Source organism: Leptidea sinapis, chromosome 36 (genome assembly GCF_905404315.1).
Source record: "Leptidea sinapis chromosome 36, ilLepSina1.1, whole genome shotgun sequence".
Taxonomy (NCBI): domain Eukaryota; kingdom Metazoa; phylum Arthropoda; class Insecta; order Lepidoptera; family Pieridae; genus Leptidea; species Leptidea sinapis.
In genome coordinates, this window is record NC_066300.1 from 3,035,719 (window position 1) to 3,044,249 (window position 8,531).

Here is an 8,531-nt window from a genome sequence, read left to right on the forward strand (position 1 = left end):
CATCATTCAATAAGTTTCAAATCAAATCAAAATTGGCAAGCGAAAGTGGCAAGAAACTCATACAAGTCAAGTATCCTTTATACGCCGTTGTGTTGACATTGATCAAGCTACAGTTAAGAAAGTCCTAAATAATTCTGTATTTAATAAGAATATTGAACTGAACTAGCTGTTTCTTACATTTTGCACCACAGCTCAGTATAGGTAAGTTGTGTGGGACGCGCGTCGCCAGCAGAAGTCTGAACGCTGAGCGTTGCCAAACTTCGGCAAACTCCGGCGAGTTCTGCCGAGATTCCGAGCGCTCTGACAATCACATCCCCCGGGAAACTGTTTGAGTTTATTTTTCCGAGTGTACCGACGTAATTGATGCATTTGCAAATCAAACAAAATTTCGTCAAAGTTGCCTCTTTGATTAGAAATGTCCCGATGTTTGAACGTCGCTCGTTACGTTTCACAAATTCTATTTGAAAGTTAATTCTGCAACGGAGACAAAGCTATTGATGAAGCTAGGTCTAGAGTCGTGATTATTATCGGAAACCATGCAAATAGCAAAACTAGGCATAGTGCATTGTAACATGCATTAAGTAAGCATATAAAAATTAGAAACTTTCTATTTCTACTATTTTTTTTTTCACATAGAAGGGAAGGTACGACCGTACGCTTCACCAGATATTAAGTTTTTTTTTATGAAAATAAGGGACGAGACAAGCAGGAGGTTCACCTGATGGTAATTGATATGCCCTGCCCATTACAATGTAGTACACAGGATTATTGAAAAACCCAAAAGTTCTGAGCGACACTACAACTGCACTAATCACCTTAACCGCACCGTAACCGACATGGGTGACAAGTCTCATTTGCCCAGTAATTTCACTACCTATGGCATCCTTCAGTTCGAAATGCAGTAACGCTTACACATTACTGCTTCACGGCAGAAATGGCGCCGTTTTGGTACCCATTATCTAGCCTCCTGTGCAAAGGAGCCTCAAACTGGTGTGTGATCAGCTGCCCCGCGTAGAAAAATCAAGAATGCTCACAAATCGTAACGTTAAGTAATATAATATAATATAATTCTTGGTTTGTCTACGCCTGCGCTGGTGTTTTTTACTAATAGCACAAACTTGAGTTTGAGTTTATTTTCTTTGCGTATTTTTTGAGATGCTTTCGCATCATGAAATTTTGCGCACACGTCGTCAGGGGTACACAAATAAGGACATAGGGGGGTCTACCAACTTTAAATCGGGTCCACATAGAATTCATTTTCAGACAGCGGAAAGAGCTATGATAGGAAAAAAAGAACCATTTCCAAGTTTCTCGGAATGGCGTATATCGAATTTGGGATTACTTGTTAAGATGAATATGTCTAGTAGGTACATATGTTAAATTTAAGCGTAGGTAATGTTAATGAGAAATGTAGTGATTCGTTGATATGAGAAATTGATACGAAACACAAGTGAAAAGTTTTGTTTGCATTCACAAAAGCGTTTAGCATTAGCGGATTATGTTACACGTTATGACCACAGTGCACGATCATGCAGTCTCTCAGTCAGAATTATATTATTTTATATTTTTTAATTATATTCAGACTATTAATTTTATTTATATTTACGCTCATCATAAAGTTATTAATACTTCTAAACTTTAGATCGCTTTTGTTTTTAATTAGAGCAATAGGAATACCAAATAATCATAGATTATAAATGATTTTAATTTTCAGCATAAAAATTCTTGAAATCCTTTGTATTCCCAAGATTTGTGAGCCTGTTACTGCCACAGCCTGTGTCGGCATGGATTACGTCAAAATATCGGGCGACGTTCAGTTCCGTGTTCACCTGGAAGGGATGTCCACAATCTTCCGCATATATCAAGGGGAGTGTTTAAATGAATGATTCAGGTATCATTGTCATGTGCATTAACATTTACCATACCAGGTGCCATGTCTAATCTTCATAATATAATATCACACCACCCGATCTAGATAAGAAATATCAACCGCACGGATTTGTAACGGATTTCTTGACTTCTGGTATGTATCCTCGAATGTCCATGGCCGGCTCACCTTTACTTGACCCTTGACCTGAGTCACTTATCTGTTTGTATGTTCGTATATAATAAAATCTGAATGACAGTTGCTTATGGAAAAAAGCTCTTTAATAAACACACGTAGTGTCCATAGAAACAGCAAAACCATCAACATTTACTCACCTTGTATTAACCCACTTTCTCGGCCAGAAGAACCGTTGCAAGTACCTTGAAACTACAGTTGGCTGAAGATCTCCAAGAACATTGTCCAAAAGAATAACATATATATATGTTTAAATAATTTGTTATGTTTTTAAAGTGATAGCCCTCACTTCTGGGATTTCACAAATAAAACTGAAAACAAAATTTTATGATAAATTTATCAAAATATGTTTTCTGTTTAATTTAGATTTTTTACAACTTTTTAACAAATTGTTTAGATTTACAAGAGTGAAATCGCAGCTGTAAAGCAGATCCTGTATATGAAGCCACATTTAAGAGTTGAAAAAAGCATACAAGATTTTATAAACGATACGTCACTCGAACGGACGGAACGAGAGGTCACGGGTTCGTGTCCCGCATCGTTCATAAAAGTTTGTTTTATTTGTGATCTATATGTATGTCTCAATCGATATTTATAGATTTGTATATAAGCACATTTAACTGAAATCTCTCAGCACTAGATGCAGCATTAATTTAAGTTGAAGTATCCTTAGTAATATTAAAACACTTTCGATGCTCAGCTGTTCTTCCTGAACTGTGTGCTGTGGACTATGGGCCAGGAGTAACAAACATCACGAACTATAATTTCACGATAACACGACGGTCGAGGAAGAGAGCGTGAGAGGATGAAAACAGTTTTCATTTTATAATGATAAATTTATAGAGGAAATACGAGGAGTACCAGTTTAATCGGCTTACAGAGTTATAGAAACGATTATGATTGAGAATTGTGAGAAACTTCTAACGAATGTTTGATACATTATTTCTACTTATACATTTAAAGGTAATAAGCTGTTTGTGAAAAAATGTTTGCCTTCATTAAGGGGAACTGCAATTAGGGAATTATAATTACCGATATATTTATTAATTATTAATATTAATAACTTCAAAATTTTAAATACATTTATTTAGCTTTATTACCTTTGTTTGTATACTCTTAAAATAATATTTTTTTATTAATTTTGTCAAACGCCATCGGGGAAATTGAAACCAAATTTTTTTATGGAATAGGGGGACAAACGAGCGTACGGGTCACCTGGTGTTAAGTGATCACCGCCGCCCACATTCTCTTGCAACACCAGAGGAATCGCAAGAAACCAATTGAAGGAGTGAGAAATAAAACAAAAATGTACCTATTCCTGATTAATTCATATATTATCATTACTTAATTTAATAAAAAATTGATAGTCGCCACTATTACGATTAGTAATGTCTATTGTCTACGTTAAATTCTCCAATATATTGATGAATTTCTCGAAAAATAAATACTAAAATCAAACAGAGTAAAAAACTTCAATAAATTAAACCAAAATTGAAAGCAATAAATTAGTTCATAATATGTAAATAATAATAAATATGTGCCTTTGCCTGTTTCGTACATAATCATGAAAAAAATATTGTTATTACTTACCTATTTTCCTGATGATACCATGATTCGACAAAGATGTTTTTATCTGTAAAAAATGTGTAGAAAGTCTCTGACTTTCTACCAAATAAGGCAAGTAACGGCCTAATAGTCTTAGAAGTAGGCCGAGTAACAATTATTGCATTAAAACATTTGTATCAGCACTCGGATTTGAGGAGAGCCGTTGAACGCGCAAGTTTGATACGAACATTAATAATTTCTACCAAATAAGGCAAGTAACGGCCTAATAGTCTTAGAAGTAGGCCGAGTAACAATTATTGCATTAAAACATTTGTATCAGCACTCGGATTTGAGGAGAGCCGTTGAACGTGCAAGTTTGATACGAACATTAATAATTTCTACCAAATAAGGCAAGTAACGGCCTAATAGTCTTAGAAGTAGGCCGAGTAACAATTATTGCATTAAAACATTTGTATCAGCACTCGGATTTGAGGAGAGCCGTTGAACGTGCAAGTTTGATACGAACATTAATAAATATCAATACAATTCGATAACAATTGCCGACGAGGCCGCGGCCGAAGGAAATCAGCAGAGTGACGTCGTGATGGTGAGCGAGGGTAGCGGAGCGGGGAGCGGGTAGCTGACGCAGCGGTTGGCTGCTGCTAACGGTGGTTCCAAATACTTTAGAGATCCCAGGAGCGTTGCCGACGTACATGTCGTCCTAGAAATACCGAAAAAGGAATTCCAATGTTTGTTTGTATGTTTAAAAAAGTTCCTTGAAACCCATTCTGTAGTGTAAGCCAGACATCCAAATGGCGGTGTCACCATGATTTAAAGTGAGTGTAGTAGAGTGGGGAGCGGGTGGCGGACGCAGTGATATGCTGCTGTTAACTGCGGTTTCCAACATTTCTCCCGCTGGAGGGACACAAGCTTTTGAATGATGTGACAAGTGATTATTTGCCACTCTTGCTGAATACATATATCAACGTTGGCTGTCTTTGAGGAGATATTATTCAGAATCTCTTTTCGGTGCCAGATCAAAAAACAATTCGTATAATAATTTGGAAATTCAGCTGAATCTGTACTTTAATGAGCTGTGGTCTCTTATGAGGTTTCAGCTCGTTCTATCGCTACCGTTCGTCGCTCCGCTCATCACACACGTGTGCGCACTAGAACGCCCCGCAGCTCGTAAGCCTGTATTACGCTAATACACTTAGGAGGCTCCAACAACGTTTATTTCGCTTATTTTTACAACCTTCGCTGAAAGAATAGAAGGCTTTTACTTGAATTTGTAATAAGCCCCGCTCTGTATTATACTTTCATTCGTTCTAAATAATACTTCACTTTCATCATACCGCAATATTTTCTCGTGTCTAGTAAAATCTTCTGCGCAATGTATATTCAGAACTTGATATTGTTGCCCTACTTGCATTACAATCTAGCCTTAACTGAGGCTTAATTATTAAATCTACTTTAACTTAAACTGCTATATACCTATAGACTAAATATTGTGTCTTTAAACTTTATAATGAAAATAATTATGATTAATATGGTATTGTCAAAGTCTTAACTCCCAATAAAGTCAGTTAATAATGTAGGTAAATGATGGGCATAGCCACTCGTGATGGCACGGAATGAAACGTAAAACGGGGCATTTGGGGGACAACGGGTCGCGGTACAGACACATCGATGACCGACACGGGCCGGGCCGCCGCGCATTGCATTCGAAACTCATTATAATTTCATGGACCCAGTGGAGAGCCCAGCTTGCGATTTATTTATTAATTGTACTCCCTCAAGGGGTCATTTTTCATGCTCTACTGCCCGCGGCCGCTAAATTTCCTAATTTGATATCAGCTTTGACGACGGTCGCGCAACATTACACTTTTTGTGCTCGTTGGCTTAACCTTTATATCTCATGTTTTGTGGTCATTAAGCTTAGCGTTCTTTACAATTCGGTGTCGTGTGTTGCCGACTGATCAGCAATTTGTGAGGAACAGTCTTAGCTAGATAACAGGAGGCAACCTAAGTTGACACACGAGGCACCCACTTTCTTGTAACTAAACTGTGACAAATTGTTGATTGAGTTGTTTCTTTTAAATAGCTTTTTTTATTGCTACATTGCTGAATGACTACTCTGATCAATGGAACGTGCGTTAAATAGGTACTGATTTAAATACCTTTGCAATCCTACGCCGTGCGTATTTACAGGCTTTTTAATTTCCATAAAAAATACATAAATCCATCAAGGAATTTCAAAGTAGAGGAATAAATATGCTTCAATGAAATTTTTTGGAAGCACTCAATAGATTTATCTCACGCAAGCACGATAGGACAAGATTTTAATAATTAATACAAGATTTTATTTTTAAACTTCTGTAAGGTATGTTTCTGCACGGCATTATACATAGCAAATTTGATTGTACAGAATTGACCAACAAATTAAATTATGTTATTCCTAGAACAGCCCATATCCGAGGACTGTGTAATCGTAAACTTTTTGCAACTGGTAAATTTCGTACTAATGCAGGAATAAGATAACCTCTTCATCAATTAGTTGACAATTACAACAAAGAATTCATTAGTGTTGACATTTTCCATTTATCCGAGAGCCAGTTCAAGTGCCAAATTAAAAAAAAAATACTGGATAATATTTGATTTATTTACATACATTCTTTTAAATACCTACTGAACATCATAAGTACTTTAGGTTAATATCATTGTATATATAGTCATAATTTAGTGTAGATTTGTGTAGATAATTATTTCTTTTGTTTTCCTTTTTGTGTTTATTAATTGTTTGATTTTTATAAATTTAATTTACTCCAACTAGCCATAATATTAAGAACATTGTTTATATCTCTTTAGTTTCAATTAGTATTGTATAAACATTTCTTTTTGTACCTAACATTGAATACCTCAAAGGTTTTCATAGTAAGATGTGGATAGCGTATCTTACTACAATTTTATTAGACTTAATTGTTATTTCTTTATGTATCTACTTTGTAAGTTGTAGTTGTTTGCTTTTCCTAATAAAAAAAAAAAGATATAGTTATAGTTTTAACCACGCGCACGTGGCGCCATTTGCAAGTGCGCGTCATTTTCATATTAGAAGACTCAGTGACTGAAAACATTAATAATTTTAGTTTTGGCACAGCCTGTAATTGCTGTTCGTTAGTCTTGCTAAAACTCGAGAACGGCTGAACCGATTTGTCTAATTTTGGTCTTGAATTATTTGTGGAAGTCCAGGGAAGGTTTAAAAGGTGAATAAATATGAAAGTGTTCGGAATTAAATAAAAACTTTAATTTTGTTTTTCCTTTGATGTGTCCCCCGTCGTCCGATATTTGTTTTGTATGGACATATTTTCTTTGAGAGAATTTATTGACGCACGGTTTGACAGTTCTGTTGGAAAACAATTTCATTACAACAACAGGGAGCATAATTTACGAAATAATTCTTGATGTTATGATATATTATTGGCAAATTAATAAAAGCATTCTTTTATTTATTATAAACAGAACAACATCTGTCGGGTCAACTAGTATTTCATAAAGTCAAGTCAAAGTCACATAAAACTAAAGTCATTTCAACGTTTTTTTTTCTTTATAGAAAGCTGTTGCAACTTATTAATCTTTGGCCGAAATTCAACTAATTTTAAAATATTCCTTTTGATACAATAATCGCAACTCAGTTCGTCTTCCGTAAAAAGTTGTGAGGTCCATGTTATTTATTATGTTCTTGTGTGTAGTGCAAACATACCATTTTTAAATTGTCTAATTTATTTCTTATGATTTCGATACGTGTGGGGCACAGCTTTTTTTTTGTTGTTGAGACTAGGCTGGTTTCTTATGAGCACAAAATCGATAAGAGTGCAAAACGGAATAAAAAATTGTTATATTTATATAACATTTTGTTTGTAAGTCATAGCATTATTTGTAAGTAATTTTACACACACACCTTTCCTTACATCGAGTCATTCGATTACGAATTTAATGCCGACGAAGTTGCGAATAAAATATAGGCATCATATAAAATTGGACAAGAATCCTCAGTGGGATCCATACAATGATGGGTGGACTTCCCTAGTTTCTGGAAAACTAAGGTACGCGGAGAGCGTTGAAATTGTATAATTAAATCAATTACTCTTTAATATTCCTTTTTTGTTTGTAATTTCTCCTTTTAGTGTTTCGTCTAATTAGTGTTAGTGGCATTGCCGTGCTAATTGGACAATAAAAAAAGAAAATAAATACATATGGCAAAAGCAACCACATAATCTATGTATACACAAATGTTAAATTTTTAAAATTTATGCAGATTTGTATAGCATATATAAAATTAACAATAAACGCAATAGTCCAAACAGCGATCATAGACTTAATTGAAACAGATTTACATGAGGTGGGAGATTAATCCGCCCCGCACCAGTCGCACTCTGCGTACGGCAGCTGTTTCTTTAGGAATTGAAATAATGAGCTGATTACCGGACACATGCCTCTCATGTTTTACCACATTTCTATTAATTAAACGAATGAATCAATACGGGGCTTGGAACAAACGGTGAAATCCTTATGTCACGCTGTTGTACCTGCAACTGGACTTGAACAATACTACCTACATCCAGCAGTGTCTGAAAACGAATCGCACTTTTGAGAAGATTGTTTCTGGAGAAACTTCTTTATTTAACATCACCTTTAAAGTCAAAAACAATTCCGTGTAGTATGAAATTTAAGAAACAATTATTTAGTTTGAACATAAACTTAAAATTAATACACAAAATTAACACGAAAATATGATTAGGTATATTGACAAAGAATTCTTACCGACTTGATGTTTTTTAAGGTTAAAAATATTTTTACAACAGTAATAGAGGAATGTTTTAAAAAAAGTTTAAGTGAGTCTAGTCATTGCTAGCGAAACTAGTGG